This window comes from Lycorma delicatula, chromosome 3 (assembly GCF_047948215.1).
Source record: "Lycorma delicatula isolate Av1 chromosome 3, ASM4794821v1, whole genome shotgun sequence".
NCBI lineage: Eukaryota > Metazoa > Arthropoda > Insecta > Hemiptera > Fulgoridae > Lycorma > Lycorma delicatula.
Window position 1 is genome coordinate 220,595,908 of NC_134457.1, and position 23,833 is coordinate 220,619,740.

A 23,833-nucleotide genomic window follows, 5' to 3' on the forward strand; every position below is an offset into this window, starting at 1 on the left:
TAAAATATGCAATAGAATATTTCTAAAACAAATACTATAATAAAGTTTAATGTAATTCAGAATAATAATTGGTAAAGATAATTCAATAGAAAGAAACAGTTGTTATGTAATAAGATGGATTAGGTTTGAAGAAACATTTTGTGAAATGTTACGTTAAGACTCTACTTCTGCACAAATATCAAGGAAAAGGGACAAAGAAAAGTTAGATGTATTAGTAATAAGGATATGGAAAAAATTAGAAAAAATTAAGTAGACAGATAGGGTTAAACATGAAGAGTTAATGAAGAAAGTAAATGAGATAGAAGTTTAAAATAGAACAATTTAGAATAGGAAAGTCTGCGGGTTGATTAAAGCAATGCTAGATGAATCACTGAAAGATTCAAAGAAGAGAGAATGGCCAAAAAATAAAAATTATGGAAATTAAAAGGAGATAGGATCTGCTAGAAACACATCAATTACCTGGAAATAGAATTGAATGGAGGCAGACATGGTAGAAGATATCTAATCAAACCACATATATATATACATATATATATTATTTTACAGAAATTAATCTTTTTAAGATTCATGTAATTCCTCTGTACTGTTAAATTGTATTTTAAATTCTATTAACATAAACCACCTAGTATAGAATTTTGAGGATGTGGAATCCCAGTAAAATGCTTTCAAGATAAAATTACGGTAAGATATGTCTTATACCAAAATTCTGTACTAGGTGGTTTATATTAATAGGATTTAAAATATATATGTACACACACACACAAAAAAATAAACTGTTTGAACTGACTCTCATTATTCTATTACTAATAACTATTTTTATATTATTATTATAACTGAAACGTATTCGATTATTGTTACTTGTAAGATAAACTTATTCTATAAATAACAGTGAAAGTACGTCAGTATAACAGTAATGATGTGAATAAATAAGAAGATTTAAATGTAAACATATTTTAAATTGTTCCACGATGTCAATTATAAATATACAATCTTATCTAATTATAAGTTTATCAGGTAAACAAAGCTACAACTATCACAAGTTTATATAGTCTTAATTCTGTAAGAATAAACTGATAAAAATTCTTATAAAACTTTAATTTGATGATGAAATGCTTGAAATTTAAATAACGACTAATATTTATAAAATAATTGTAATCTTTTCATACATATATTCTTACTTAAAATTTTGTAATAGTAAACGATTTATTTACATCTCATTGTATTTATTATATTTTTAAAATAATGATATATTTCTCATGAGAAATTACATTAATATTGAATATTTTTATAATTATTGTAATATATATTTTATCCGCGTAAAGCTTCATCAATCAGCTGACTTTCAAATCAAAGTTTCATTGAATATTATTTGCCATTTTCAAATGATTTTCAACAATTTCAAATTCGTTTATAGTAGATTTTATCTAAATCTCATTTCCACAACATTTAAAATTGTAGTGAACTTTACAAACCTGTTCATTCTTTCATATAATGCCCTCTACTCGTGTTTATTTCAGTTTTCCAACATATTCTTTGCCCTTTTTCCTCCTGTTTTTCTGGGATGAAGTAGAGTTTTAAGACCTAGATGTCCTTCCTGACACTAAAATTTTCTTCCTAAATTCCTTCCTACAAGATGGAATTTAGGAAGAAAATTTACAACATATAAAAAATGCTATGCTTGACTCTTAACCTAGATGAAAGAAGGAGATTCCAGTACTCTACCTGTGGTTGGATCAGGAAGTTGATGGTTATTACTATTCAATTAAAAGATTAATCAGTTTTCAACTAAAGAATATTGTCCATTTTTGTTAAACTTTTTTATTTAATATAAATCTCTTATCAAGAAAATTGAACTGCAGTAGGAGTATATAAATTTAAAATTACTTACATTTCAATTGAAATTTTTGTATGTTAATTGTCATAATCATAACAAGTGCAGGTGGTATACGTTTCATATCAATACGTCAAGCCCACTGAAATTTTGATATGCTATTCAACCCTATAAGTGATCATTTCATTCTGTTCACCACAGGGAGTGGTACATCATTATTAATACTGCAAGAAAATTAAACTGGTGATTCTTGTGTCTCAGATACAAGAAGGATATAAAAAGGACTGAGACAAATAATACAAGGCGACAAATTAATGTATAACTTTTAGTTATAAATCAATATATTATTTATTTAAATGGCATCAACTGAGTAAAGGATGAAAATATTTATTTTGAGATTAATATTGCTTCAGAACAGATCTTTAGCCTACTTACAGTTTGGCAGTTGGTTTGATCTAGAATAAGGCTAATTATTTCTGAAATACTAGCTTAATTATTTTGCAAAAAATACTGTATTTTTTCCAGAGTGCCATTTACACTAGTAAATGCCATTGTCACCGTGCTCTTAATCCATCCTTGTTATTCACTCAAAAGCTTTCCTGTTACATTTTTAAGTTCCTAATCATATGTAGTCCATTCTCAACTGTATTATCAAAACATTAATCCCATTTTGTATTGATTTTTGAAACCTCTTGCCTTTATGTACTGAGTATTCTGGTTAGGACATCCAGATTATAAAATATTAACAAAAAGAAAGTGAAAGCAAAATATGTTTTTTGAAATAACAAAAAACCATTAGCCACAAAAGACTGGCTATACAAATATTTTTTTCCAGGTGGTTCATCCATAGTTTTCAAGATGAAACTATGACAAAATTTAATTTCCAGCTGATGATTCTGATTTTGATAATTATTATTGGTTCAACTTTCCTATTTTTTTAAAAAGCAATAATCTTTATTGATTTTCTTCAATAATATCTGCTAAATCATGTTGCATTAATATCATATTAACATGAATACTCAGTAAGCTAAACTTCTAGATAATACTAATTAATTTATTAACACTACGCTTAAGTGTTTTTTATTGATAATTACAAAGATTTTCTTTCAAAATAGTCAACTTTCAGATCTGATTTTAATATTATATTTTATTGTAACTCTCATAGTAGTATATTATTTTGAATATTCCATCAACAGTTAAGATTAATTTTTTATTATCAACATGAAAATAAATTACATCTAATTATTTTCATGCATTATTATGAATTTTAACACTCACATTTATTGTTTCTGATGTATTTTGAACCTATTTTTTGTTTTTAAACAGTAATTGTACACAAAGAAATTGACAAAACAATTAAAACGCATAAAAGGGGATGAAAATTAAATAACAGTTGGAGACTGGAATGCAAGCATTGGAAAAGGCAAGGAAGGAAATATTGTGGGTGAAAACAGGCTGAGCAAAAGAAATAAAAAAGGGGGCCGACTGATTGAGTTTTGCATAAAGTATAATTTAGTAATTGCCAACTCCCAGTTTACAAATTATAATAGAAGGATACACACATGGAAAAAGCTGGGCGATACTGCAAGATAACAGATAGATTATATCATAGTTAAGCAGATATAGAAATCAACTCGTCGACTGCAAAGCATATCCAGGAGCAGACACTGATAACCATAAGTTAGTGATAATGAAATATAGATTGGGGTTTAAAAACCTGAAGAAAAGGTGTCAGATAAATTGGTGGAATTTAGAGAAGCTTGAGGAAGAAGAGGTAAAGAAAATTTTTGAGGAGGACATCACAAGAGGTCTGAGTAAGAAAAGATAAGTTAGAAAATAGAAGAAGAATGATCTGAATTTAATGGAGTATTAAAGGATTTGAATGGGAGAAAGGCTCCTGGGATAGATTGAATACCTACAGAATTACTGCTCAATGTGGGTGAGGAAGCAATAGATAGAACTGGTATGTGATATTTACGAAAAAGGGGAAGTTCCATCAGACTTCAAAAAAAGTGTTATTGTCAAGATACCAAAGAAAGCAGGTGCAGATAAATGTGAAGAGTACAGAAAAATTAGCTTAACTATTCATGTATCAAAAATTTTAACTAGAATTCTGTGCAGAAGAATTCAAAGGAAAGTAGAAGAAGTGTTAGAAGACTAATTTGGTTTCAGGAAAAGTATAGGGACAAGGAACTATACTTTTAAAAGCAGTTTTAGCACTCAGAATAGTAGAAAGAAGATTAAAGAAAAACAAACCAACATATAAGGCACTTATAGACTTAGAAAAGGCATTTGATAACGTAGACTGGAATAAAATATTCAGCATTTTAAAAAATTTACATCCGGAGTAACAGTGCAAGGTGAAAAGATAAAGCGTTTCTGATGATATAGTAATTCTAGCTGAGAGTAAAAAAGATTTAGAAGAAACATGAATGGCATGGATGAAGTCCTATGCAAGATCTACCGCATGAAAATAAACAAGAACAAAACTAAGGTAATGAAATGTAGTAAAAATAATGTAGATGGACTACTGAGTATAAAAATAGGAAGAGAATATATTATGGAGGTAAAAGAATTTTGTTATTTTGGAAGTAGAATTACTAAAAATGGACAAAGCAGGAGCGATATAGAATGCCAATGCCGAATAGCACAAGCGAAATGAGCTTTCAGTCAGAAATGTAATCTTCTTATATAAAAAATTAATTTAAACGTCAGGAAAACATTTTTGAAAGTATATGTTTGGAGCGCAGCTTTATATGGAAGTGAAACTTGGACGATCAGAGTACCTGAGAAGAAAAGATGAGAAGGTTTTGAAATGTGGTGCTATAGGAGAATGTTAAAAATCAGATGGGAGGATAAAGTGACAAATGAAGAGGTGTTACAGCAAATTGATGAAGAAAGAAGCATTTGAAAATATATAACCAAAAGAAGAGACAGACGTGTAGGCCACATCTTAAGGCATCCTGGAATAGTTGCTTTGATATTAGAAGGACAGTTAGATGGGAAAAATTGTGCAGGCAGACAACGTTTGGAATGTGTAAAACAGATTGTTAGAGATGTAGGATGTAGGGGGTATACCGAAATGAAACGACTAGCGCCAGATAGCGAATGTTGGAGATCTGCATCAAACCATTCAAATGACTGAAGACAAAAAAGTAATTAATTTATTATCTTTGAATGTTTTGATAATTTTCTTACTAATATTCTTCGATGGTATTTCCTTGTACCTTCCAGAAAAATGTTCTCAGTTTATTTTCCAACCTGCACAGTAGCAAAAATATTCACCCGTACCCGATATGGTTTACATAAGAGTATAATATTATGAATAGATTTGAATAAAATGTTTATTTATACAGTTATTTATTTATATGAGCTGAAACATAAGCATTAATGAAAACAAAAATAACCAAACCAAATTATTGTATAAAGAAAATTAAATTAAAACAATAATTTGCCTACATTTTGGCAGTAAAGAATTAATTTCTTATAAAGATAAGAAAAAATATTTTCGTTTAGTACCATATATTTGAATCATAATTTATTTTGATTAATTCAAAATGATTGAACTGTATTTTTTCTAGACTACATTAAAAAGTTTTGAGAACAGTCTGTTAGCTTGTTCGACCCCTTTCTAAAATTCATCATTCATACATTTGTATGTATATAGATATTTTTTAATTCTAGATATTTGTTTTACTCACAGCTTTATTATATAATTTTATAAATCTTTAAAAAATATTATTTAGATTGCAGTACTGTATAATTAATAACCAAAACATTTTTTGAATAGTGCTGTCAGTTAATAACTTACAATTTAGGGATTAAGTAAGTTGTTATTTTAATGTATATTTATTTAAGGAAATCAAGAAAAACGATTTCATATTTTATTTAGCCGTTTTTTTCTTCTTGTAAAACTTATTTATATTTTAATAAATATTACTAACTGTTTTCTTTACCATAACTTTATTTAATAAAATATTTTATTTTATTATAATTTATTTTGCAATTTTACTTTTATTTTATATTAAATGAATGAAAAGGAATTTTCATGTCACAAACTTGTGCAGTACATGCTAGCTGTTAATTTAGGAAGTTAAAGAAAGGGCACCACATAAATTTACATGTACTGAATTTTCTTTTAAAATTTATAAAAAAATCATTTTAGTGTATTAATGCTCATGAAAACAGATCAATGAATTATAAAAGAAATGATTGTAATCTGATTCGTAATTCTGCATATAAGAGAAAGAAAAACAACTTTCATTTATTCCTATTGCATTTACTTAGATTTTCCCTTGAAATATACTTTTGTCTTTGACATGTCTACAGATATTTTAAATTGGCCAAAAAACTGTGTGTATCTTCTTTCATTAATCTTCAGTAAATTATTTTTTAAGATAGTTCAGATATATTTTAGGAAAATGAAATTAAAAAATTCTTGTATTTTTGAAAATAAATATTGTACTTCTATGAATAGAAGTAAAGTTACTCTAAATAATTTGATTAGAATACTGTATTCCTTTGCGATGTAAGTTTAAATCGCTTTAATTAAATTTTTTTTTTTTGTTGAAAATATAATACTAAGTACGAGTAGATAAATTATTTCTTCTGAATAAACTATTTATAGATGTATTATCAAGACATTTTAAGTTTTAAAAACAGTTTCTTTATAAGTTAATACGACATAAATTCCCAAATAATGTTATAAGAAAAATGAACGATAACTTTTAAGTGAAAGTTGTATCAGAGCAGTACTTCTAAACAGGACAGCGGCCACCGTGACACGAGTATGCAGTTCGTTGACCTTTTTCAAAATAAATAAGCTTTGTCCTTTGTTCATTCAACTGTAGGCCATCTACACGTTCAGGAACTGGTCCCGTCCGTAGCACAAACTTCAAAACCTGTGTGAATTGGAGGTTGTTTGCTGCTGCAATGCTCATAATATAGGACGGAAACTACTCCCTCTCCGTGCGTCGTCTATTCAACTAAATTTTACAGTATGAATTGAATACCACTACACTTAATTTTATTTACAAGATTTGTACGTTTGACCTTCGTTGTAAAAATAGCTCGTTATATTAAATAAAACGTGCATAAATGGAACTAATATTATTTTTTTTAATTTTTGAATATTCTTCACGATTTAGAAATACACGTTTTATATTGAAAAATTAAAGTAATGAACAATTATATAATTATTTACTGAACTTTATTGTCACTGTATACATCATTATATATTAATTAAAAGATAAAAATAGGTGTGATTAAAGCCAGTGTTAATTATTTAAAATATAAACGCGTGAAATAATAACATAAATACGTTAAATACGTGAAAATATTAGATAATTAAAAAATAATTTACATTTCAGAAGACATTATTGAAAATTATTTCAGCACATATTTGTACACACCTCGATCGGGATGCAAAAAATTAAGGGATTTATTTTAAATTTTAATCTGTGTTATTTAAAAGTTCTTCCACAGTAATATTATTTCAGTTAGAGAATAATCTTCTTTCACTGTATTTTAAATAAAATAATAGGAAGATTTTTTTTTAACGGTTCGGTAATTTATTAAAAATAGTGACTGAAGCGTAAGGCCTTTTTTCTAAATTCGAGGTATTCTATTGAATTATAAGAAAACAGTTGGTTCCGTTGTCTGGTTTGGTAGAGATGGATATTATTTGTTGAGATTAAGTGACTTTTGTTTCTAGCAAACATAGCAAATTCATAAATATAAACACAGCTATAAGTTAACATATTTAATTTTTTATTTATCGATCTACACGATCCATACTTACGGGCGCCAAACAATGATATAACAGCCCATTTTTATATATTGAAAACTCATTCTTACTTTTTTAAGCAGTCTCAAGAGATGCCATTATATTTTAGACAGGAATATACTACGGAAGCGTAAAAATACTAAAGCATAATAAATATAAAAGTTTGTCTCAAATATTATTAAGTTTTGTTTATCTTTAAGTAACTTTATTAGAAAGCATATTTAAACTCGATGAGTAAAGCTGTGAAAAGATTTTCACCAAAAAAAAAACCAGAGACTTCATTTAAAATTCCAAAATCATATTTCTTATTCCGCAAAAAAATTAAAAAAGGTCCAAATCTTATAGCCTTTATCTTTTTGTGTCGTTATTATTATTACATGTACATATATAAATATATATATTTTTCCTTTAATAAAATGTACCTTGAGCAAATAATGCCAAAAAGTCGTTTTTGTCGAAAGGGCCGCTGGAAAATTTTGTAGTTAATTTTGTAGCTTTCAATCGGGATTAGGATAATTCTGCAAGTTTTTGTTAAAATCGGTATATCCGTTCTTGCTTGATATCCGAATTAACAGTCACAAATCGAGATGATGTTCTACTTTTCCTTATTTCTTCATGAAATCTAAAGATATAGAGAAAAGTACTTCTGTTGTTATGCGCAGGAAACCCTAATCTTGCAGGTGGCACTTTTATCTCGATAATCATTTGAGAAAAGTCTATAGCACTAAAAACAGAAATACTAAATACCGTAACGTCAAAACCCCAGTTGTAAAAAAATCTCGGGTACAAATCGATTAAACATCTATCAAAGATATGTTTATGAAAAAGGTACGCGCTTGTATGTTCAGTTAACGTTGTTTGACTTCATCTAATGATAAAAATGACAGCAGTAGCTATAAAACGTCTAGTCAGTATTAGCATAATATGCTAAAATACAAGTTAAGGATAAAACGGTTAGTTCTTTTTTACTAAGAAAGATGTCTACTATTTTATTTACAGATAATTAATTTTAGTTCTATTTACGGAATATATCTGCTATCAGGATGATTTATTTTTTATTAAGTCGAAATCGTGATAACCATTTAGAAATTCAGAAGAATATTCTGTTAATTTTATTATTTATATTTTTTTGTAGGAAAAAATTCTAAATCTGTTAAAAAAAAGTAGAATTACACCATTATGTCGGAAAACCTAATCTAACTTTTTTTCACTGGTTTAATGCAATTTCCATTCCTTTCTGCTCAGTGATAATTTCTTACTCAAAAAATTTACTGCGTATATCTGTAGCCCCCCCCCAAAAATAAAACAATACCAAATACCTGGATAACAGTTATTCGATTATAATAAAAAAAGATTTCTTCTGATAGAGTTTCAATAGAGATTCAATATTGGACTGAAAGGTCAGAGTACTGAAAGATAAATTTTTTTCTAAATGAATTTACTGAAAACATATAATCTTATTTTGTAATGATATTGGACTTTAGCCTCTTCACTACTGTAATCAGACTAGCATGGAGATTGTCTGGTCACAAGTCAAAAATATTAGGCTACATAGCTTGTATATTAGCACGGAAAGGTGTATTTAATGTAAGAAAATCGTTAGCTTAAATCTTTCCTGTCTGTTTACGAGATTATAAAAACGTGAAAGCCAAAAAAAATTTGTTTTTAAAATAAAATGTCCGTATTTGACAGGAATATACTATGACCTTATTTTTTGAAGCAAGTAAAAATATTACTTGCTACATATTGACATTTTATACTACATTCACCCTTTTCTAATAAAATATAACAAGGAGATTTCTACCGATTGTTATCTCCTAGAGAATTGTGATGGATAGATTTGAAAGGTAGGCGGCTCAATGGCCGGTAACGCTCCTATGACCTTGCATAGGACCTTTCCTTGAATCGTCCAAACAAACTGACGTTGCAACAATAGTACAAAAGCACATATTGTATCTATAATAAACATATATGGGACAGTCTTTATACAAGATGGGAATTTATTTTTAACCAGAATAAGAGTGAAATTCTGTAACTATATATTGGAAAATTTTACGCTGAAAAAAATCACATTTATTTTATATCTCAAACAAAAAAGTTATTAGTTTTTGAAAAGTCAGTTTGAAATTTATATTATGAAAAAAATGAGATTAAAGTTTTAGTAAAGTTATAAACTGAAAATTTAATTCATTCACTGTGTGGCAAGTACAAGCTAACGAAAAAATTCAATTACAATTTCTCTTTTTATTATATGCAGAATGTTTGTTTTAAAACGCAACCCGATTTAAAGAAAAGTAATGTGTTATATTTAATGCGATTAGTTATAAATGTTAAAATTATTTGTGCAAAACAATATCGAGATCAAATTTCTTTATAATAAATGTTGAAAGTGTCCACTATTTTCACCGATTCATATTCCGTGCAACCTTTCAAAGTGTACATCTTCCAATTTCTCGTAATTCTTGAGTTATGTTGGCTTACATTTCTTCAGTAGTGTGTGGATTGTTTTTGGATACACAAACTTTTAGACATCTCCAGAAAAAAAATCTTCAGGAGAAATAATCTGGTAACCTAGCTGGCCATAAGCCAGTCGATATTACTCTTTTACCAAAGAAATTTCTCAAAAGTCCATTGTTGGTCTTGCCGTATGACAAGTGGCTCCTTGTTGTTGAAACCACAAATCTCTCTGGTTTAATTCTAAATTTGCATTACAATTTCTTGGTAGAGGTCTGCATTAAGTATTTTCAAAGAATATGGGGCCAATTATTCTTCGCCTGAATTTTTTGTACACCACACACCAATTTTCTATGGGTGTAGAGGTCATGAATGATGTGAGGATTGTTGGAACTCCAGTAGCGATCATTCTGACTATTAACGTAATCATTCAAATGAAACCTAGCATTATCTGTAAAAAAAATACATTATCTGACACTTTAATGCTCTCCCGAACATACTGATTAAATCATTGACAGTAGCGAAGCCTTGAAGCATAATCAACCGGATATAATTCCTGTGGTACATGAATTCGGTATGGCTTTAAGTTAAGTAGCCGGGTAGCTTTAAAGGCACTACACAGAGATATGCAAGTTTTCGTAATGATTTTTTAGGTGAGTTTAAAAAGCTACCCTAACATCTTCCAATATTTCGCTATTAAGTATTGAAGGTTTCTCCGGCTATGTCTCTGATTGTAAACAGAACCGATCCTTCTATATTTCTTTATCAAAAAATGAATTGAAAGTTTATTTGGAACATTCTTACCTGAGAACTGCAATCGAAAAGCTTTTTAGCACAAAACAAAAGCCCCGACAGGAAGTCTTATTATTTAAGACTTTGGGGGATGGCGTCCCCCACGGAACTATCCTATGCAGCTTCTCTTTCCACTACACACTGAGCTGCTGAACTCTTTACATTATACACATACACTGCACAAATTAAAACATATACCCTTACACAACTAAACAACAACTTCCTATATTATTTCTTCTTACACTTACACTCGGTGGTGTTACAACACCTTACAAAACTCAACCATAACTCAAGGTGGAAACCATCGTCCCGATAGGTGGATGGCTCTACGTAGTGAGTCTCGAACTATGTCCTCTGGGCACCTGGGCGAACTCAGTCGTATTTAGCTCTAGCCTCTGTACGCGTGGGCTCTGCAGAGGTGGTCTTGTATTTCCCCGGTACTCGTGGGACCAAAATTATGAGCTTCCAAAAATCCCTTTCATAGTTGGTGATCCATCTGGAAAAACCACGACACGATGTCATGTGAAAAGATATCACTCAGCTTTGTCTGATGAGGATAAGAACTCTGTAGATTGGTGTATTAAATGGTGATGAATCCTGTCTGCAGTTTAACAACATCAACCCACCGGATTGGTCTAGTGGTGAACGCGTCTTCCCAAATCAGCTGATTTGGAAATCGAGAGTCCCAGCATTCAAGTCCTAGTAAAGGCAGTTACTTTTATACGAATTTGAATACTACATCGTGGATACCGGTGTTCTTTGGATGGTTGGGTTGCACACGTCTCAGGAACGGTCGAAATGAGACTGCATAAGACTACACTCACACATATCATCCTCAATCATTCTCTGAAGTAATACCTGAACGGTTATTCCCGGAGGCTAAACAGGAAAAAGAAAAAAGAAAAGTTTAACAACATCAGATTTATAGTTCTTTAAAACAATCAGGAAGATGGCTTTCTCCAAAGGATGCCACCATTCTTGATAAATAAAGTAATAACCGGTTCAAGTGGTTCACCAAAAACCGTCAAGAAATTAAGAGACGGAATGGTACTCTTAGGGTACTCTACACTAGTACCGTTCCGTCTGGCTCTGTTCGTCATTAAACGTCTCAACTAGATGTTTAATGACGAACAGTCATTAACGTTCGTCTAGTTGACGAACATCAACTAAACGTTTAAACATCTAGTTGAGATGTTTAGTAGAGTCGATCACTCTTGCTTCTCACCAATGTGGGTGGTATCAATATAAAAGCGGTATGTCACATATCTTTGAATACCAGTTGTGGTGTAATCTTCTGCCGAGACCTTTTGAAAATCAATATGCCTGAGATTGCCAATGAGCTTCGTCCGCAAGGTCTTTTCGAGGTGAAACGTATTGTGAAACATCACAGCGGAGTGGAAGAGCGTACTCCCCCCCTCTCTCTCTAACATTCAACCTTGGTGGCATGGGGATGCCACCAGAGAAAATAAGAGTAGGTTACCTGTCGGTTGCAAATTTACCTTCATTTTAATGAATTACTCTTTAGAATTTATTTTATAATCTGTTAGTAGTTAATTAACATATTTTGAGGAAAGTTGAAAGAGAAAAATATTCCACTAGATACATGCACTAAGTATTATTAAAATAAATAACAATAAATACCTTAGATTTTTCATCAGTTTTTGGTTTAATTTTATTCTTACTGAGAACAGAATAATCGTTAGTGACAATACCGGATTTAGTCACCATTACATTATCACTTTTAGTTGTAGTGGTAGTACTAGATTTAATACCACCTTTGACAGTGTTTGTTGAAGTTGGTGGAACAAATGTAGGCGGTTTAAATATTGGCTTTTTCGCAGTAGGTTTTGAAACATTTTTCTGACAATCAGACATGTTACAAAAATGTTTTGACTTGTGGGTAAATAACCTGAAAAATAAAATGATCCAACCTTAAACAAAATATAATTTCTTTTTATAAAAGAAAAAACTATAAAATTAATAACAACAATGTACAAGGTCTTGATTATCTGTTGAAAATAATATCATATAATCAAATTGCCATGACAGCTTACATGCACAGTAGTAAACGGAAACTATATTCTTGATACAAACGCTTCTATTCAATGTTGATTAACTAGCAATCAATGAAACACGGATTCAAATGTGATAAATGAATTATTATGATTAATTTTTTATAAACTAAGGACAATGCTACCAAGATCCGTAAATTATTTTTTCATTTTATTAGTAATAATATTACGAATGGCAGTGGTATGACAAATTCAAGATGAGAGTCGATGCACAGCTCATTTAACAACACAAAAAAATTCAACCATTCAGTATTAACAAAAAAAAATAAGGCTATAATGTTTTACGATTCTAAGCCAAATTTGCTGTAGAATGCATAAAATCTGGAACTACAATAACAGAGCTAGAAGAAACTTCATGTAATCAATTCAAAACTAATGATATGGGATACTCACGATGATATTATTTTGATAAAAAGAAGATACTTCTCGATAAGTTGCAATTTACCACTTTAACGGGAAGATTTTCAACCATTTTCACACTACACCTTGCCAGTACCAAATTATTACCATTGATTTCACAAATCAAATGTTTCACTGGCAACCCAATGTTTTGAGACCAATAAAGTTCAAGGATGGGACCGATAATAACTCAGGTACATCTTTTACAAAACGAGCTGGCCTGCAAGGATGTAGAGTTGATGTACTCCCATCTTCATCACCTCACAATGCAAGGATGCTCAAAACCATATTCTCATCTAGCCTACGATGCCTCATGCATAATTTCACTTTATTCACGTAGTTATTTAGGTATTTTTCGATTAGCATCCTACCTAATATGATATCAACATAACCTAATGCTCGCTATCCTTGTCTAATTAACCTTGAATATTAAATGCCACGAGACTAACATGATGCAAAACTAAATATAACTGAAAGCAAGAAAATACAAGTTTTCAAATCTCATTATCGCAATAATATGAAAAACATAATATAAAACTGAAAATGTTTATTTTTAATGAAATAATAATTATCTAAAATAATATTATCAATAAGAATAAGGTTAGTGAGCAAAGTAAGCATTAGGTTATGTCAATATTGTGTTAGGTGGGATGCTAACCGAAAAGTACTATATTTATTCTGACTGTTATAAGTAATCTATCAAACAAAATAAATAATAATGAAAACTATTACTTTTTTTAATTAACAAAAATCATTAATTTTTATAAATTTATATACCATGTAAACCGAAGATGTTAAAGACAATGACAGATAAGGTCAAAAAATTACTACACTAGATATCTGGAGACTTCTGGAAGTTTCATACAAATCAATTAATAAAAGATGTAAAAGAAAATTGGAGATATCAGAATCTTAAAATTCTAGCTAGCAGTAGAGCAGAGTGAAGAAGGACATGGCTGAAGAAACCAGTATCAGAGCAGATTAATAATGATTTACACTTAGAAATGACTTTATAGAAAGTGAATAGAAAATCGCCTTTTATAATGTTGGCAATTTACCTTTACTTCAAACTCTTCTACCATTAGCTTTAACTTCCGTCTTAAAGTTTACTTTAATTATTTTTGTTAATATTTTCAAAAAGTTTTGAACAAGTTTTATATGTAAGCATTTTTTACACATATTATTTAAAATCACAAAGCCTATAAGATAAGCAATACTTTTCTTTCTCAATATCTTCTTTTTAATATTTTTCTGTTTTTACTTTTAGAAAAGAAGATATTTGTCAAGCATTTTCTTTTTTTAAATTTTAGAAAAATGTAATGTAAATTAGGAATATTTTGATAAAGGTGGGGGGGCATTATTTGCCTTTACATACCTTTGTAAATGTATTTTTATGTACACACTTTTTTAAATATTGCAACAGCCAATCTGGAATTACAATTTCACAAATATACAGCCAGATATTACAAATGGTAAAACACACTTCATTATAACGTGCTGGTTCCATAATAATGGAAAAATTTAAGAGTATAGAAGACAAACTGGGAATTTGCCAATTGAAGTGTCTAAAATGAAATACCAATGACCAAAACTACGCTTAATAAATCAATTCTTATAGATTACAGAAGTTAAATAACACTGAGCATTGTATCAATGTTTCCTGCTGATATTTATGGTACCTAAAACAAAGCTTTTAAACACATAACCTATTTCAGCAATCAAAACAAAAGTACTCGCTTATCAATATAAATACGGCTGTGCAAGCCCCTACCCTAATGCAGCCCATAAATACCTGTGGATTTCAAGTATCTTGATTGTCTTTCCAATGATCAGTTAATCGGCCTGTTACTTTGCCCCTTAATCCGTCCATAAACAGCATTCCTGATTTCAACAAGACCTGGCTAAAAGGGTTACTATCGATTTGATTTAAAATTGCTAAATCTCATCAGAAAAATTTGACAGCGATGCATTCTCCATTTAGGGAAGTCGGGGAAAAGCCAGGTAAGTAACAGCAAGTACGATGTAGGTATAACATATTTCAATTCACTGTCAGCATGACAAACCACGATAACACTAACATTATTAAATGCATCGCTTTCTAAAGACCAAAATTTTTCCTCGGGTAGGACATTCTAAAGCTAATTAGCAGCACATCTTTGTGGAGAAGATATATTTTTTAAAAATAGTAATGAAAGTACATAACTGAATAATATATGAACAAACACAACATACATCAAATACAAAATATTCTGATACATACTCAAGAGATTTCCTAATCTTTATACATCAGGTATCATTAACAGTAGTAATCCTGCTAATGAAAAATCTGTTAATTATCTCTGAAAGGTATTACAAAAGAAAAAATTCCAATATTTTTAAAGGGGTAATTAAAGAATTTTAAAAATATTATTATAAATAAATAATTAGTTGTCATTACTAATAATAAACGGGTAGTAGTAGTAGTAGTAGTAGTAACAATGATTAATTATTACCCGGACAGATGACTGACGTTTGTGCAATGGTTTATCAGAAACATCAGCTTCTTCACTATCTGGTCTAGATGATAACAATTTTGTAAAATCTTTACCAGATTCTTGAAGCTCTTTATAAGTACCTTCGGCTAACACATTTCCCTGAAAAAAAATTATATATTTGAAAAAAACAACAAACAGTACATCTGATAACTTACAATGTTATAAGACAGACTTTTACTTAAACAGGTTAATAAATAATATACCAGTTACAATATAATGAAATGAGATGACAAAATATTTCACACGGTTTACTTGCTTAATTTCTATTATGTTAGTTACATAATCATAGCAACAAGGCAGGTGCTGTGATTAATCTACTTGGCAGGCAATCTCACATGAGTCACAAGTTATTCCCAAAAAGTGACAAAGTCTTTCACCATTTTCAAAAATAACAATACTTTCATGGTAGGCTTATTAAAGAAACATGCGATAAAATTGTTTAGTGTAACTTTTTATCACTCAATCAAATATAAAGGCCCATTAAATTTATGTGTACTCAACTTTACAAGTGACTCACTTAATTTGCTACAGAAACTGACTGTATAGTGAATATCATAATATTCAGAAAAAACCACTTTGACCGGATGCTTCTGGACCACAGACACATTTCACATATCACAACCATAAGAAAGACTGGAATGTACAGTGTAAAGCAACAAATTAAGATAGTCCTTTCTGTTATAAAACAATACACTGTTTTAAATTTGAAGGGGAAATTAATTTACTAAAAACAGATTTGTTTATAAATATACTATATACTTTTCACTTAATAAATAACTATTTTTCCTGTCCTTTATGTACTTTCACTATATAACTGATTCCAATAATGTATTCACTCCTTCATATTATACTATGACTAGGCAGACTACATGATCTAGTAGCTAATTATAATCATGCCATTAAACAATTCTCAGTACGTAGTTTTATTCTAAGACTGCACTTTATTTCCTTTCAAAAGCATTATCCCTGAAAATATTTTATACCATTATCCATTTAGTATCTTCAGCATAGTATAGTATCAGTTTTATATTACATTTTATTGTTCTTTATTTGGATGTTTATATAACTGAACACTGCAATCACTTTTTCATATCTCTGTATTGAACAAAATAGTGTAATCATTATGAATAAAAAATATAAATGTTTTGTGATTATATAAAGAAGTCAGAGGCATTAGAAAGAGTAGAGTTAGAAAGGGGAGTGCTGAAAAAACTGATAAGGAATTAGTAAAACAGCAGTAAAAGACTGGGAAAAAGAGACTAAGAGTATCAGTCAATATTATTCAGGTGTGTTCCAAGGATTCTTTACATTCTAATCTCATCCTATACTAACAAAACTTTTTTTAGATGATATCCTTTGGCTATAATTTAATCAAAAAAGAAATTTACGCATTAGTTTGACTATACAATCATTATTTATCCCAATAGGACAATGAATACATTAGTATTGTAGGCTTATACCTTGCATAAACAAATAATGTTACTCTTAAAATCCTAACAGTTATCTGTAGTAATAGTTATCTGATTTGTTCAGATTAATAGTTGTTTATTGAATTTTTTTTCAATGCAGTAAAAAAAAACTTTATAACCTTTAAAATTTTACATACAAATTAAACAACAAACTTAAAAAAGTTACATTTTAAATTGTACTAGTAATAAATACAAGCTATAAAATTTGGGTACAATTTTAAATGATTTTGAAATCAGTAAGGTATCAAAGACAATATATTTTTAATCTAAAAGTAGAGACAAAGTGTATAAACCACTGTTTCTTGATAGAAGAGGTAAATTAATTTGTTTCTTTATATCTGTTCCAGTTTTCCTAATGGTTAAAACATAATATATAAAACACTCAAGGTGCAAGACTACCTATTAGTTACTTTTTCTAAGAATAATCAGTTCATTAAATGGAATCAGTTTGGCTCAGTGAAGAAGACAATGAGATATCATTCCATTTCTCACTTTCCTTAGTATCCTTTACAAGATACTGTTACCTTCAGAATGGTTATAACAGTTTGAGAATGATTATGCCAATTTTATTATAAACTTTTATTTCATGTCCAGATGCTTACATTCTTTTAGAGTATGGCACCTGACTTATACAATCATGTTACAGTAATATGCAGTACCAAAAACTGAACATCAGCAAACCTAATGTTTACTTTACACAAGGTTGCACACCACCATACTGGGGTTTACGTGTTAGGGACTACCTAATGAACAATTTCCTGAATGTTGAATTGACCAAGATGGTCAAATTCCCTGGCAACCTCAACCCCCTGATGTTATGCCACTTGATTTCTTTCTTTGGGTGTTTGTCAAAGACAGGTTGTTCACAACAAATATTGTCAACCTCAATGAACTACAAAGAAGAAGTGAAGGAGTAATTAATAAAATAATTTCGGATATTCTTCATGTGTGGCAAAAAATTGAATATCATCTGGACATTTTACGTACCGTAAAATGAGCTCATGAGGAACTTACTTAAGTGTTATAAACAAACTATTTGAAATGCCTTGTTCAACAATAAAACATGCATGTAAGTACATTACTTTGTTTTTTTTTTTTTTTTATTAACACCTAAAATGAGCTGAATACTTTATGGATCGCATTGCATATAAAACAATTTTGTTATAAAAAAATTTTGTACAAAAAAATTCGGTTGGTGGGTAAATGGGTTAACGTACAGTTTAAGTAATTTTTTTTTTTTGATTCAACAAAATCTAAAAGAAATTTATTAAACAAATACTAATTGAAATTAATGTATTTACCTGATTATAGGTCCAAGTTTTTTCCAATATTTTCTCCTGCAAAATGGGGGGGTTGACCTGTATATAGGGCTGACTTAGATTTGAATTCAACTGGGTTTGTAAAATTGTTTCATAGTTTATTTTCATTTCTATATTCATGATGGAGAACTTATTACAGTTAATATTTAAAATATATTACTTATTACCATTAATAAAAGCACCTAATTAATGAAAAAGGTTGGATAGATGAGTCTTTGGTCAACGAGTGGCTTAAAATAGTCTAGTCCAAGAAGATAGCAATTTGTTATTATAAGATGCATTCAGGGTTCATGTAACTGAAAATAAATAAATAATAACTAAATCTGTGTTTTTTTTTTGCTTTAAATTTTAAAGCATGGATTTAGTTCAATACCTGTTGATATGACTTCACAGTTATAGGTTTTGGATGTAGTTGTGAACAAGCCTAGTAAAGATAATCTTAAAAAAAATTATAATTGTTGGATGTGAAACAACTGTCATCAGCTTACTCCTACTTTAAGAATAAAGAAATCTCTTCCATGAGCTTATTATGCGAGTGGATTATTAAGTCATGGAAATCGATAGCATTAGAGCAAGGATTTAAAAAATGTTGCATTAGCAATACACTAGATGGAAATGAAGATGATATTCTGTGGAAAGAAGAATCAAACTATGAAAAAAACATTTTATTTTCAGTAGTGATGATTGCATCAATTCAAGAGTTCATGTGTTGTGAGTAAATCTTTTTATGAAGTAGTGAATTATTTAATGCATTTTTGTTTTCACAAAAATATAGAAACACATTTTAAATAATAATTTAAAAATTGCAATCAGTATCATTTCTTTTAAAATATTTCTAACTATAAATCTTGTATACAATTTAACATTTTTCTTATTTATCATGATACTATTTAGATACAAAATTTAAGCAAGTATGTATAATATAACAAAATATATAAAATAGTATAATAAAAAGTATGTACAGTACTTTATAATTATGTATAATAAATTTCAAAATTAATTTCTTATCGGTAAAATTTTATTTGGTGGGAAAAAAATTTCTACAAATTTTATTTTACTGAAAATTAAATTCAAAATTAGGGAGTTCAGCCTATATTCAGGGTCGACATACATTCAAATAAATATGTTATCTATACATGCTTGAAAATGCATTAAACTGAATGCAAATAATATTTACAAATATTATTTGAAAATAATAATTAAACTGAAGATGACCCTCAGCCAGGAAGGTCTTCGACTTTAACTGATGACACCCAAGTTCAGAAAATCAACGATCTGGTGCGTGTGAATTGCCGACTGATTTTCAAAGAACTTGCAGAAGCGGTTAGCACCTCGATTGGACCATGCCATAACATTTTGACTGAAAAATTGAACATGCATTGAGTTGCACAAAGTTTGTTCCTTGTTTGATGACCAAACAGCAGAAAGAACATCGACTGGACTGTTTGTCGACAACTTCTTGAGCAAGCCAATGATGATGAAAAATAAATGCAAAGGATCATAACAGGAGACGAAAGCTGGATTAACAGTTATGACATCGAGACAAAAATTCAATCACTATAATGGATTGGAAAAGGACCTCTTCGCCCCAAGAAAGTAAATCAGTTTCGATCCAATGTCAAAGTGATGCTCTCTGTTTTTTCAATTTTAATGGAACTGTGCATTTTAAATTCATACCTCAAGGTGAAACAGTGAGCCATGTGTACTATCAAGGTGTTTTATAACAATTATGTGAAACCTTCTGCAAAAAGAGAGACCAGAGTTGTAGTGAGACAACTCATGGTTTCTTCACTATGACAATGTGCCCGCACACTCAACTTTGTCAATTCGTCAGTTTTGTGCCAAAAATCAAATGACTGACCTCCCTCAGCCTTCCTACTCACCAGACCTGGCTTCTTGCAATTTTTCTTATTTCTGAAATTAAAATCAGTGACACGCCATTTTTTAGACCATTGATAACATTAAAACAAATTCATCACTGACCTTAAAAAAAGCCATTTCAAATGAAGCTATCCAGGACTGCTTCGTGAAGTGGAAACACCACTGGGAAAAGTGTGTGAATAAGGGAGAGTTGTACTTTGAAGGGGACAAGAACCAATAATCTATGAAATTAATAATAAACAATAATAAAATAAAGTTTGGTTATTTTCTGAACAGAACTTGTATACAAAGCAACAAAAGTTACCAGAAATTATTAATATCTAAAACAATATGACTTTCTGTGCATTTATCCTCTGTAAGAGACATAATGACGGCTGTTTTAACAAAACCATTGTTTTTAATAGAACAATTTGTCTACTGAATGACAGAGGCAGTTCTTTTTCTAGATGGAATAAAAGGCATAATCCATTCATTTTATTAAAATGTATTGAAATAAGAGTACTGAACAGGTCTTTAAAAAATGGTTAGTTTTCTACAGCAATTAAGAAATTATTTACGGATATTAGTAATAGATAAAGATTAAAAAAAATAATAGAAGACGAATAGAAATTATCATCTATGATTCTACACAAATTAGATTAATATGAATATATTAAACAATAAAAAATATATATAAATAAAACTTACACTTTCCAACACAACAATGTGTTCAACATTGTTCAAATATTGCAACTGATGTGTTATCAGTATTCTAGTCTTATTTTTTAAGTAATCTGTAAAAACAAAAATTAATTATTACTTTAATTAAAAAAAACTATATCGTAAATAATATAAAAATAATTTTAATATTTTAAGATTTACTACAACTTTCCTTCATATTTTGAGTGTCGCTTGATGAAATGAACATATTTCAGGAACGCTTTCTTCAGGTGAAAATGAAGAAAAACTTTACATACAAACTTAAACCTCAAACATTTGGTTTTCCAGTTACAGAAACTGAAAGATTTTTCCACTAATTTCTACTAAAAATGTAAACTTTAACTTTATCTGAAGAATTTAAAAAAGTAATCATAATGCCTGTATCGCTATTATTAACTATAAATTTTTTATTTATAAATCTCATCAACTGTCAAAAAACAGTCTTTTTTGATATCTTGATAAATAAACTTGAACAAATTGTTGATAAACTTATAAATAAATATTCAATAAAATTTGTAAAAAATTTAGTTTGAGCCAACTGATGAATGTGAACAAAACAAAACAAGAGAACATTTTAAAACAACAAGAGAACATTTTAAAACAACAAAAAAATTAAGAAATTACTAAATAATTTTGGTGAAAAGCACAATGCAATACTTAAATTTTCCAAGTATTAAGTATGTATTTTACAACAAAAAAAATTGTGGGTATAAAAACAACTTAAAATTGGTAAGTCATTAATGGGAAAGTACCTTTATTTTCAGATATTTACAATGTATCATTTATATTAAGTTAATATAATTTTAAAGATATCAAAATAATAACAATAAAATACATTATTTATACTTATTTTATTTCTCTTAACCTACAACGAACAATTAAGGTAAATTTGTTAACACAATTAAACAAAATAAATTAAATTTACTGGATGATTATGCAATTCTACTTTTTTAAAAACACTATACCTTTTGAATTCATTCTGCAATATTGTATTCTTAAAAATATAATATGCTTACTTCTAATTAAATTATTTTAAATTTTTTTTAAGCTTCTGATGTAAGGCTTAAAATAAAGTACCCAGGCATATTAATTAAAGGGGGAAAACGTAAAATACCAAAACAGAAGCAGTTCCTGTGTTTTAACAATCATCTCCTCCTCTATCTTCCACGGGAATTGTATCAGCTATCCCCCTAACCTCCAGTATTGTCATATTAGCAGCCTCTTCTTAACTGGGACTCAGTATTGAGAATTGGCAACTCTACCGATACAACAGTACTGACTCTTTATTTCCTACCGCTTAAGAATTGTATAAAAAGAAATTTCTTAACATTCCTGTCAAAAGCTATTTTCTTTTACTTAATAATGTTTTAAGCACCTCTATCCCATACATTGTGATTTATCATTTTTACATTCTGATGTAGATTTTGGATTCAGTAAAATATAAAACAATTAAAATAACTGTAATGCTATCTAACAGGAAACTAGATTAAAATTTAACCGATACAAATAACTCTTAAACATTCATTCTTAATGACTGATTATATTACTTTAGCAGTAGAAAGTGAAGTTCCTTGGTAGGTAATGGGAAGTAAAACTAGTATAGAAATAATATTAAAAAAAAATAATAATATGTAATCTTTTACTTAATCACAATCCATTCTAAAATTAATTTCATTCCTGCAGACGTTAAATTAAAACAAATAGTTAAGTGATAAATAATCATAAAATTTAGTGTAAAATACAGTTTTATTCCAGATAAAAGATACCAGCAATGCACATTAATAAAAATTTTCATACCTGTCGGTATTAGGTCCACGAACACAGAGAAAAATGCACAAACACAACACTAATAAATTCACGACCAAGAAGTTATAAGTTAAGTTAAATCACCTATAAGTTATATAAGCCGGCACCGCATTAGAATCAGGAAGTCTCTGTCCATCGTTCAAAGACTCATACTGTGTTTGTTATAATTCATCATTAATGTGAATTACAATAAATATAATTATATTGATAATTGACTCAAGGCTTTTCCTTTATGCAATTGAACCAGGGAATAATTAAACATATTCTGAATAATTAAACCTAACTGAGGTAATTCAGCAAGGCAGAAATTATTCAACACCTTTATTATAGCATATTTGATTATTAAAACTTCTAGAAATATAAAGACAGAAGTAAAGGTAAAGTAATGTCAGATCTCCAATTTTCTCTTAAGTTTAAATCTAATTCAGGTTAATGGTTAATTGCATGAACAATCAGAGGGCAAAATCATAATGTTTTTATAATTTTATAACTTTAATGACACACGAACATACACAACAAAAATAAATATTAATAAAATTGTTTCATCTTATTCTGATTTTTTGGTATTTTTAAGATGTGTGCGTAATAACAAAAATAAAATGAAGGAACTCAACCTAAACCATTTCTTTCATTACTTTATTCCAATGAACATCTGAATAGTCATTGGGGTAAAATGTAATTTATAAAACAATACCGCACTATTTTCGTAAGTAAAAAAGAGATTTCAAAAAATATAAGTAAGCAGAATTTTTTCAGAATATCATATTTCCACTAGGATTCTCATAACTGACT

At 29.2% G+C, this 23,833-nt stretch overlaps 1 protein-coding gene across 3 annotated transcripts in view; it reads right to left on the reverse strand.

Moving 5' to 3' along the window:
* Nucleotides 1-21,311, reverse strand: part of LOC142322444 (orphan steroid hormone receptor 2-like) — a 90,534-nt gene extending 69,223 nt beyond the window's left edge. For all 3 annotated transcript variants that reach the window (XR_012755853.1, XR_012755852.1, XM_075361539.1), the window contains exons 1-3: nucleotides 21,224-21,311; nucleotides 15,826-15,966; nucleotides 12,504-12,771 (exon numbers count right to left, since the gene is read on the reverse strand). The gene's annotated coding sequence lies outside the window, so the exon portion shown is untranslated. The remainder of the gene's footprint in view (nucleotides 1-12,503; nucleotides 12,772-15,825; nucleotides 15,967-21,223) is intronic.
* Nucleotides 21,312-23,833: the final 2,522 nt, after the last annotated feature.